Below are 12,745 nucleotides of genomic sequence, written 5' to 3'. Positions count from 1 at the left end.
AAAAAAAGGAGGATGAGGAAAGAAGATAAAGAGGAAAGGTTTCAGACTTCCATGTTAAGTTTCCTGATAGTAAAAATTGCATAAAAACAGATAGATATCTGAGTAATTTCTGTATAAAATAATGTAATTATAGAAGGGAAGAGCCCATTAAAATAGTTTGCCTCCAAAGTTCTTTATCCATTAGTGTTTGCCATGTTTAAGGAAGTTTAACAAATCTGTTGACTACGACAATATCAGCATTTCTTGCTTATACTAGCTGTGTGAATGCACTTGTGTGTGTGTACGTGTTAATTTCTCTCACCTCTACATGCTCCCTGTGTCTTTATTTATATGATGTTCTACTAAGACCCAGTTTAGTTATAAGAAGTTTAGTCAGAGTTCTTTGCAAACACACCTCAGAATGGCAATGCAACACCTGAATTGTATTATGATTGGTTAATTAATAAAAATATTTATAAGTATTTTTTCCTACAGCTTTGCATTATAACTATGTGGTTTCATTTTACTTTTTATTTTGACAGTTTAAATATTTGAGTTGATGCTCACACATTTCTTTTTTTTTTTTTTTTTTTTGTCCACAGCATGTCTTATCTTTGCAAGTCTGAGCAAAAATTATGTTGATATTTCTATATGCACATAATAGTGCTGTGACCTTTTTCAGTTACACTTTGTCCATTAATTTCATCATTCCTGAAAAAATTTATAACATTGCAAACCTCTGAGCAGCTTCAAACGTCTTACAAAAAAAATCAGCTTGCTAAAATAATCTATCTTCTTTACAATGCAGTATTTCTTACAAGTAGAAAAACAAACCTGTAAATAACATTCTGTACTACACTTGGATATTTAGCCATATTATCTGGAAGATAGTTATCCGTAATAAGTGAGCATTTCCTGATGTTATATTCAAAGTAATTTATATATGTGTATGTACAAAAAAATTAAGCTGCCAGTCCTGCAAAAATAATTAAAAGGGAATTTACAGTGAAAGAATCTCTCCATAACAAGGCAGAAAGAGAATCTCGAGGGAATCTATAGTAGAGATAGAACATCACTCCAGATCTCTTTAAACTTATCCTGCCATCTTAATTTTACATTAAAACACCCTCATAAACTTTTCCAAGTGAGACAAATGTGCCCCTATCTATAACCCAAGCTGGTCAGAAGTTTTCTGTTTGCCTTGGGTGAAGCAAAACTAGGATTACCTGATGCTAGATGGGGGATATTCAGGGCAGGGTGAACATTTTGCTGCATACTTTTTGCAGCTTAAAGCACAAAGATAGAGTTGGCACACCTTCCTGACACAAAGGATTATGCAAAATATCCTACAATGAGAATGGCTATGGGAGTGCCACTTAGGTGCTTTCCAGTTCTCTTGCTGCTGATTCCCATCTACTTCAGAAAACCTGTATAGATAACATTTATTGCATTCCCAACTTAAAAACATCCTTTATTTCTCATTGTCTAAATTTGCTTCTCAATGTTCCTTGCTTTGGTTTAGTTTTCCTTCAAGACCCTAATACAGATTTGGAACTGTGGTGGTAAACCCATTTACAAGTAATGTCTCATTGACTTTGTGGGGTTTCAAAGTAGGGTGAGGCCTTGAGCAGCACATCTTCATTAACTGCATAAGGTCCTGAGCATAGCTTCCCTGTTACCTTTTATGAAACTGAGGCTCTACAAGAATAAATTACAAAAGTCTGATTAGTTTCAAGGGCATAATATCTCCCGTCCTTCTTTCACTCAGAGAACCATTCGGTAATAAATATTGCACTTAATTAGAGCTAAAACAGAATAAGGACAGAAATTTATGACCTAACAATGATTGTAATGTGTCTCTTGAAAATAAGTAAATAAAAAAATACTTTCTCGAACTTAAACTGTGCTTCCAGAATAAACTGTGTCTTTTGCTGTTCTTTTTTGCTTGAGCATGTACTGTCTGTACCAAAGATTTCCCCTTCAAGCCTAAGAAATACTGTAGCTCAGAGTATTTATTTCAGAGTATCTCTGCAGCAAATCTTTATCTTTGCCTTTTGTTGATAGAAATATCTTTAGAGCAAACAGGAATGGACAAACTGGAGATAGGAAATAAAGCATTTTTTATTTTTTTTCACTATTGTCTGCAACTATTAACCTTGAAAAACACTTTGAAAAATACTTTTCTAAACTGTGAATTTGTTACTGCGTTTAAAGCTGCTTTTTTGATCCCAGCACTTAAAAAGGGCAGACAAAGCAGAGAAGATATTCATGGGACAGCTGGCAAAAACCACAAATGAAATACATTTCTACATGAACATTACTGTACACTTCAAATATGAAAATGGACAACTGCAAAAATATTGGAAAGAAAGAAATCTTTATGTAATGAGAAAGAAATTTTTTCTATTGTTTTTCATTATTCTTTTATCTTCTAAAGCAGTATTGTGGGAAAGTAACAGAAGGTTGGTGAGCAGGATTATAAACATGCTCAATTGACTTGCAGCTGGGCTGTAGAAAACATATATATGGTACTAATCATTGTTTAGTCTTCTGTGTTTGACAAGTAGAACATCTATGTTTAGGCAACTCAGGCCTGTGATAAACTTAGAGGCACCCTATCGAACATGAGATTCCTGCCCTACTGTGGGAAGGTTCAAAGCACAGCAGTAAACTACACCTGCATGCAATCCCTGAAAAACAAGTGAAGGCAGCAGGTTCAGTGATCCTTTATCATGCACCAAGCTTCGTGGTGTCCACATCCCTGCTCATGTGCCTCTGCCTGGGTGCTGCTTCAGACATCCTCTGTTTGGCAAGGTAATGAAAATAAAATTACTTTCTGCGTTTCGACTGTGGTTTTATGGCTGTTCCTGTGCCCTTCCTGTACCAACTCACACAAGTACATATATGAAAAGAATCTGCTTACCTGTAAGCACTCTGATTAGCAAGCCAGCAGTAAGGAAAAATGTGTGAGTGGGTAAGTGGAAAAACTCTTATTTATAAAAATACGATAAATGGAGTAACATGAAAAAAAAGATTAAATGGAAGATATCTTCCATAAAATTAAGTGCTAAAACCTTGAATTTTTCCTTTGACTTTTGTGTTTACAACAATACTAAGGAAATTAAAGAAACCCAACACCTCTTTGACTGGCCTGCTAGAATTATATGCCTGCTCTGCATGTAGTTATAGTAGCTACAAGATCTAGGAAAACAAAGAATTTGATTAGAAATTTCACATTTAAAAAAAACGGGGGAAGATAACGTATAGAAAAACAGCATCTTTTTCTTTGTACGTTCTCCATTTTTGTATGGTTTTCAAACATGGTTTTGTCATTCTAAAACTATCCTGTTGACTTATGTCTCATATATCTCAAAGTAAATCAGGAACAATTTCCTGGATATACTCTGTTCTATGGTTGTAGGGGAGGTCACAATCAGATTGAAGAGCGTTGCACCCCTGAAAACTCCGTTGATCAGTAATGGTAACTTATCTTCTTAATCTCTTTTCAGGAGTACATGTGTAACAGCATTGTTACCCTGTTTCTAAAGGCCTTCTAGTCTGAAGAGGAAGTGAAGACACCCATCTTTTCCAACCCTAGCTTCCTGCTGGAGCACTAGCTTAGAAAGCTTTTCAGGAAGACCGTTTATGCTCACAGCTGTGGTTTTAACAATACCTTTTAATTTCAGACAGGCTGGATCTCTTCCCTAGGAAAAGTAGCTACATTTGAGTGTGCCTACATTAGGCATCTATACAGGAAACACAGGACAAGGGGTTCTGACATTAGAAAGAATACATTTTTTTCCTCCCAGAAGATACTTGACCAGAGGACCTGTGCCCTGAAGCTTGTTTTGGTTCTCTAATGAGAATTAGATTATGTCTTCCAATAATTCTGTGTATAAGATTTATTTTTCCTCCTGACTCAGTCAGGAGTTAATACAGGGGACACCAAACCTAGGAGCTCTCATAGGATCTATGTCCAGTTAAGAAACACTGGGAAACAAATATTACGCCTATGAAAGCTATTTCTGTGAGAGATGTTGTTTAATGTAATAAATCATAATCTTTTACAATAATTATTGTTTAGAAAATACAACAAATATTAAGCTCTACTTTTCACAGGAGGACATTCTTCAGGAGTGTTAATACTCAGCTGATGTGTTTATGTCACCCACAGCACTTGCCTACTCATCACCAAAATGTACCACTGGTTTTTAGCACAGTATTTCTGTTCTTCCTTGCTAGCAGTTGGAATTAAAATCCCCCAATAGATAAAAATGTGAGTTCGAGATCTTTTTGTCTACTTAATTTATTCATGGGCATCTGTCCAAATTAACATTAAGGTGTTAAAAGCTCATTTAATACATTTGAATTTTGGTTTTAAGTATTACTTTACAACAACAAAGCAAAGCACGGATAATATAGCACTCATTTAAGGCCCATGTGCACTATTAGTATAATACAAAACTTTGGAAAAAGAGTCACAACATTGTTTCAAACTTATCTGTAGATGAATAGAGAAGGCTTTTTAAAATGCTAGCAAGTCTGATTAGTTTTATCCAGATTTTATATGGCTAATAATTACATTTATTTCCCAGCTATGCTAATAGAAATAAAACAAACAGAAAAAATACCCACTGCATTAGACCTGTCAGAGCAGTGTGTGTTCCAATGATGTAAAAAGGACCCAATCAACAAACCAACCAACCAACCAACCAAAAACACCACACAACAAAAAGCCAAAAAAAAAATCAAACCAAAACAAAATAAAAGTCATGGAAAAAAAAAAAAAAAAAAAGAGAGTACAAATGAAAGACATAAACAGCAACAGAAAAAAATACCCCATTTTTTTGTAGTTATTGTGAGGACCTACAGGACACTGTCTTGGTAGCCAGGCAGTGTTCATATAAAGCGAAAGTTGAAAGTTGAGTGATAACACCTGACAATTTTGGACCATTCTGAGAAAATTTGGTTAGAAACTTTTTATAGCCAGCAAGTTTTTGGCTTTTTGTGGCATTTCTTTTTTCTTTTGTTTTAATAAATTTAAATGCTTTTGAGGATGACAGCTGAATCAGGATATTGGGAATCTCAGCTCTGCCTAGATTATATTTAAGGTGCCAAGACCATTTAGTCCTTTCCTCTTTAGACTTATATTGGAGCAAGCAATTCTGTACACTGATCAGAAGTAAAAAACTTATTTGCATACTATAAAATGGCTGTTCCCTGTAAACAAAAAGAAAAATGTGTAATGTCTTAGATACTGCTCGATAATAATGATAAGCAATTAGTGATTTATGACTACCACAAGATTTGCATATGTGAATCTCATACACAGATTTCAGTGACTATTCACATCTTCAGCTGTGACTCGAAAAAACAACTTTATGATAAGAACTTAAATTTAAACTGTGATGATTAGGAAAGTGCTTATAAATAGCAACAGTAAAGGTAATGTACATTTCTTCCTTTACAATTATACGTTGCATATGAAAATTATTTAAGCTGCTTCCTGGGATGACCTGTGGTTTTATCTATCATCTAAAAGCATTAGCCGACACTCAGTAAGGAATTGCAATAGTATGTCTTAGTCTGGAATTAGCCTTTGTTAACTTTTGCAGAGTTATGAACTGCTGGTGGTGCTAACTTCCAGCCTTCTGTGTTCCTTTGGAACTCCATCCTTATCTGATGTCAATAAGTGAAACTGCTGAATTTCTAGTGCTGTGTCAATTTATATCAGCTGCAGATCTGCTAACAGCTCGAGCATGGACTAACGATGTGCATTTGGAAGGAGACAATTCTACTGCTCTTATCTCTGTTCACCCACAGTGTCAAGCCCAGTCTGATCTTGCATACTTTTAAAACGTGAAATTCTGCAGTTTCCACCTTCTGTAGTATCCACAATGAACCATAACTGACTTGCCTGATTTCCTTTCTTATTAGAATTCAAAAGCAAGAAAGAGCAGTAACTTCCATGCTATCACATAGAGACTCACAGCAGACTGACACACACCTCCAGCAGGGAAGTGATGAGGAGATGGTTTCATCAGAAGAGTAGGGCCTTGATAAGGTCATCAGCTACCATTGTCAGTGAATTTTGCAAAAGAACTTCCAGCAGAACTGGGCATTCATCACAGATGTCTTTCCAGATCCTGTCATTTTTTTTTGTAAAAAATACAATCTGTGGCTGTATTCTAGGCTTTTGTTTTCACAGTAATCTTTGTGAATGTTTTCATTTGATCTAACATATAAAAGGAATTACAACATGACAACTCAATACTGCCAAGGTTGAGAATGATCATGGAGATTCAAATGAAAATACAACTTGGCTGTCATGTAAAACAAAGTTCTGACCCAAGCTTATCACTAAAATGTAATGTAAGTGCAAATTTGACTCAAACTTGCCTAACATTACAAATATGGAATTTGTCATGAAATCGGGCTTTTAATTGAAGTTTTGGGTGCATATTGTTTTTTGCATGACTTTGCTTTCACCGGAATATTTCTGAATCATTTTTAAAAAGAGAAAAAGCAAAAAAAAAAAAAAAAAAAAAAAAAAAAGAGGTTAGATTTTCTCCTATTATCCTTTGTCTAAAACATATTTAAATATCTCCAGAGAGGTTTATTCAGACTCATATCTATGTAAATGCAGTTCCAGCAAAATTACATATATACTAAAAATATGTGTATAACATATCCAGTCATAAAAATCCCTACATAACTAAGTATGTATAAAATAGTCTCCTTTTTGTTCTTACTTTCATGCACAGAATTTGGAACTCCTCTGAGTTAACAAGATTCATTCAGAATGCAGAAAAGCGCAACTAGTGTACTTTAAATCATGTCTAAATTTCTCAGACATTTCTGGTTTTGAGGGGACTTGTATAATTTGACTTCCAAAAGTCTTCTAGTCCACAAAATTTGAGCACTTAATACTGACATGCATTTATACTAGAAATAAAGAATTACAAAACTGTTTTTATGGAGTTTTACAAGAGTCAGGGGGTTTTAACTCTTGTGTCTGGATAATTCATTGATGTCCAGAACCTGCACCTTCCTTACAAACCACAGTCCAACCTGCAGTGTTGCAGAGACACGGGGTATCTCAACCATTTGTTGCTACTTCTTGAGAGCATTTATATGGTATACTGAAGAAGAATAAAGAGATTCCTGACCTAGCTGCAGTGGAGCTACACATGCATGTACTCACCACAGTGCTAAGTGCTGGCTCAGGTTCCCAAAGAGCCGGAGCTGCATAAACAAGCCACTGCCTCATGTGATGTGCATCGTCTGTCAACCTGGCTTGTACTGAGCGTGATTCTCTCAGGAATCTGTGCACCATGCTACGTTGCACACAGAATCAAAACATCCTCCTACACCACCATATTATGTTAGTTCTGTGGTACATGCTGTGTTATCATCCTATACAGAGTTCGCACTCCCTCACTGTCCCTTTTGAACCCATCACATTTCCGCAACAGTGAAAACCCCTGTGGAGATGGCATAAGAAAAAATCTTCCCAGACACACTCAGCTGACTGCATTGCTAGTTTGTGTAGGACTGATTGCATGCTTAATACTATATCAGCCTTTCTTCTATTTTGTCTTACGCTTTTCGTCTTCCGTTAACAGTGCAAAAAGACTCAATCTAAATTACCATAGTCAGTTTGAGAGTCATATTAGTCTAATGGTGAACACAGGGTTTTGTTACAATAAAATAAATTTCTGGCTCTTTCAGTTCCCTGTAGAGAATCAGTGGGATTCATCCAACAAAACACAGATATCTATCATGTAGATTTATGCTGCTGAAATAACTGTCTAGCTTTCCTTTACAGCTGATAGGAAGAAACAGGCTTTTCTGAGGAGCAATCTATCTCATCCTAAAACAGACGTCTGAAATCAATCAGATGAACCGCATCCTAAAAGTACTTCTTTCTCTCCACTGACTAAAACCTGAAAAGCAGACATCCACATTGCAGGCACCTAGTCAGAAGAGACTAATTGCATCACTGTTGCTTGCAACTTTCCTGCGTCTTTTTTGCTTCTTCAAAGGAGCATTGCACTTTCCGTCACTGTGGCAGTATGACCAAGTAAAAAACAGGCATAACAAACACAACCAAAAAGAGTTTTTAGCAAATTTATGGCTAAACCTTAGGAAAATGTTCTACACAGATATTTGCAATTCCTGCTTTAATACTGCAGTCTTCACAGTGGAGTTGGTATTGATTATGCTCCCTAAGCACTACACAGTTGTCAGTGGAGCAACTGAGATCAGAATCAGACCCACAAATTCCACTTTTATTTCTGACTGCCATAGTAACTACAGCTGGTTCATAATGTTGGAGTCCTGAAAGATAAGTGTCTTTATTGATGTCTTTAGCTTCCAGACAGCAGTTTATGTTCTTGTTATTCAATGGCAGAATTCTACATTAATAAGCAGAAGTAACTGTTAAAGTTTTTTACTTTCATTGAAAAGAAATAATGAACTTCACTACATTAACAGATTTATAAGAGCTCTTAAGAAAATTGTACACGTAAGTATCTCCATTATATGGACTGAGCAATAATAAACAAATCATGAACGCTTGGTAGAGGCATTGACACAATACAAAATGCTTCCTTAGATATAAGGATTGTATTAAATTTACAAATAGACTTTTTAATTTTTGCAATATTTATAAATGTTTCATTTTCTAAATACTTGACCTAAATTTATGTCTTGCCTCTAATATAAGTACCTGAATTCCAATACACAGCATGTATTTGAAGTGGAAGAACTATCTATAGAACCTGATCTATCTGACATTCTAAATGACTGAAAAAAATACATCCACCAGAAACAATGATCTCTTTAAGGAATTAGTAGAATTTCATGAGTTTTATCAGTATAAAAGTTAGAGAATAACATGCAAAGGAGATTATTTCCAAAGGCGTAACAGTTGTGTTTGTGTATGTGGAAGATACACCTCCCAAAAGAAAAAAGTCAGCCATTTGAAATCATTTTAGCTAGAGCTTTCTAAAAGAGAAAGAAAACAAGATATATATCCTTCTGACATTTTCAAAACATAGTCACCTCATGTTTGGAATGATAAACATTTAGATGTATGATTTGTGTTGTAATGTTTTCAAAGTAAAGCTTTTGAATCTGAGTGCCAAAGATACTGCATTGACCTATGTCATGTCTAATACTGATTAAAGGTTGTACAAATAGATTGTGAATCTAACAGCAAGATATCTATTGACATTTTGTAATACGGACGGCACCGCTGCCAGCTCTGGCTGTTATGTCTCACAAACAAGAAAGGTCAGTGCCAGTGGGTGTCTCACCTTCATAAGCAGTGGTACAAGTGTTTCAGCAGCTGACACTTTGGTATGACTCAGCCCTGAACCAGACCCCAGAACTAAATTGAACTCATCCGTGTGAAACACCAGTTACAAATGTAAAGCTGGACTCATTATAGTCAGCCTAAAATCATGTGGCGAGCATTTTAGGAGAGGTCTTGTGAATAGAGAAACCATAGAGCAGCATGTGAGTGCTCTGCTCTACAGGAATATCCAGGACAGTCCACTGTATTACTTGAGCACTGACACACCTTTTTTTACCTATATGATAATTCTAAAGGAGTTGATACGCTTACTGGCTTGTCACATAAGTTCCCTCTAGGTTAGATGCCACTTTGACAAGAGAAGGAGAACACAGCATGTAAACAATCCCTGTCCATGAAAATGAGAAGACAGACTTTGTGATTATTCCATATGGGAATCTTCTTACCACTTTCACTCATACACAGTGATGCATCTGAAATATTTATTTAGAGCTACACCATAAATCCCATGTTGGCATTACTGATAATTGCTTACACATGTTCACTTCTGACCATAATGGTTTGCTTGGACTACCCATGCAGTTATGACTGTAAAATACAAACTCAAAAAGGGCAACTTTTCATACCTTATAACTTTGTTATCTGTAGGGTTAAAACTGATTGGATTAGTCTGTCTCAATGTGATCTCATATTTCTGGATGCAAGAAAAATTAATTCGGATATTTTGAACTTAGTAGACAGTGAAAAAAAGTTTAGCAATTTCTAACACAAGATATTCATCTGGCTATGCTTATATAAAAAAAAAAAAGAATTTTAAACATATGATAGACTTATTATTAATAAAGGCTGCAGAACCTGCTCTGTTATTAAAATTCACTGTTGACTGTTGAAGTTTTTTCAAGGCCTACCTTTCAGGGAATTATTGGAACTTTTAATTAACTTTTATTTTGTAAACTGTAAGTATTGATTCTTAAGTTGTCCTGTCCTCTCTAGTGTCTTTGTGTATGTATATTTGTATTTAGCCTAGTGGAAACCTGGCCTTGATTAAGGCCTGTATGCTGTAATGTAATACAGCAATATCTTCAGTATAAATAGAATTCTAAACCAAATGTGTAAATTTAAGACAATCATAAATCTCTGTGAATTGTTAAAATAATTTTATTTTTTACTTCTCATTTATTAAATCCTACCTGTTGCACTTCTGAAAATATTTTCCCAACCCAGCAGAGCACTTCTCCTTCTCTCTGTCTCTTCAAGCACCTATGGAGTTAAAGGATGCAGTACGAAGTTACAGTGCTGTACAGGTGGATGGCTTATGTGCTTTTCTTTGTTTGCACACATATACCCATAATCCACTCTAATAGCTGTCAATAAAATTATGCTATAAGAATAAACACAAATTGCGACATAACAATTTCTTTTATGTGTTTAGTGTTTGTGTGTATATATCTAAGCCTTTATTTTTTTTTTGCTTTTGAGGGAAGAGTAAATCTGTATTTGACCTGAGACCTTTCTGAAAATTGAGCTGACCTGCAATCAAAGGCAGGTAAAGCACAGTAATAATAGAAGTGGAAAATCAATACACGGCTTTACGGGGTAATGCTGAAGTCATTTTGGTTTCAATGATAAAATGATATTTGGATTTTGTAAGAACTTCTTTCTCTATTATCAATTAGCTTTATAGCATCCTTGTGTCACAGCTGAAAATGTTCTTGACATTGACTTTGTTTCATCCCAGCTTTTAAAATTTGTGGCAACCTGACAGTTATCAGATAACTTTCTAATACCAAAATTCTCTGCATTAAAAAATAATGTTCAGTATTTATACCATATGTTCAGTATTTATACTGTATGAAATCCATTACAGTTACACCACACTAAGAGTAAAAAACAGAGTTAGAAGAATATTGTATTTAATATAATACATACTTTTACTGATTTCTGCCTGTGAATCTCTTGGAACAGCTTGCTGGAAGGAAAATTTGGGAAATAAAACATATTTTCAGATTAAACCACAGTAAATTGAAAATGTTCCCTGAAACAGGCAGTGCTATCCTCACTGTGTTCCATGCCTGATCAAACAAGCAAGGTGAGGAGGGTGGTAATCTAGTCTCACTCCTGAATACCTATCCAACAGGACCCTATCAAACACATTCATAGACACAGTGCAATTTTCTAGCACTCTTTAGGATTCCCAGTCAGTCAATCTACATAGCTGTTGGAATTCACAACCTCTTCCAGCCTCCTTGTTTTCACTGTTACAGACAGAAATGCTGAAGTGCATCATGGCTTGTAACACACATTTTCTTTTCTTTCAAATCCCAGAAGATTTGAAATACTTCTTGCTGTTACATCTACTGCAGTTCTCCTTGTCTTTATCCTCTTTTAATATTTGAAGTGCATACTGAGTTAAATTTTCTCAATTATTCAGCATAAGACTAATATTTACTAGAGTTATGAGTGCAAGTCTAAATGAAGCACTTGTTTCAGTGTTCCGTCAATAGTGTAGGTTTTTTGGTAAATCCTGCCCCGTATTTTTATTTTATTACAGTATTTTATTTTTTTTTTTTTTAATTTTCATCAAGAAGGTTATTTTAGCAATAAAATATCTATCCTACATTCCTAGCAAATCATAGGAGAGGTTTTTATTCTGTCTTACTGTTTCCAATTTTGAGCAAATTGTGCAACATAAGAAGTACTCTGGAAACAACATTCTGTAACCCCACATTTTATAACCTATGTTTGTTCTGTGAAAGATTTTTCTTTCATTTTTTTTTTTTTAATGATATCCAGCAGTACGTCCTTGGGGTTTTTTTTTCCCCTTGAAAATGGAAGTTAGGAATTACATTAAAGCCACATTATATTAAAGCCTCATTATATCACACTATTGGTAAAATAAGTACTATGAATAAAACAGCTTCTGCAGAATCAGGTATAAAATCTGGTTATTATACTGGTTGATTAACTAATTAAGACATTCACCAGCACAAGACCCAGAAAAGTGACCAATGAAAGTGACTGGCTTTGAAGATCTTGAGTTTCCCTCCAAGCGGCCATGGGCAAGTAAGTCAGTAGAAGTTATTCATAAAGCCAGATTAGGGCATGTTTTTTGCTGTTATTTTTCTGCAATTTGCTTGTGCAGTTGCAGAATAAGTATGGAAAGCCTTTACCTTAGTCTCATCATCCAAATAAATATTGCTCACAAGTGTTTTACACAAAAATTTTAATGTTGGCATGATTCTTTCTGTCATTAACCATCCTGCTTCAATAAGCAGAAGCAGACAATTCTAAACCAACAAATTTTGGCCTGTTTTCTACCACTGCTAATTAACTGTGGCTTGAATTTATGTCAGAATTTGTATTTGATGATGAAAGGGAATGTTTTGTATTTTCTCTGTCACAAAAACTAGATTTCCAGATTGGTAACACTTGAAAACATGTCCTTTT

This window comes from Lathamus discolor, chromosome 1, assembly GCF_037157495.1.
Source record: "Lathamus discolor isolate bLatDis1 chromosome 1, bLatDis1.hap1, whole genome shotgun sequence".
NCBI lineage: Eukaryota > Metazoa > Chordata > Aves > Psittaciformes > Psittacidae > Lathamus > Lathamus discolor.
Note: the sequence above shows the minus strand (reverse complement) of the source record.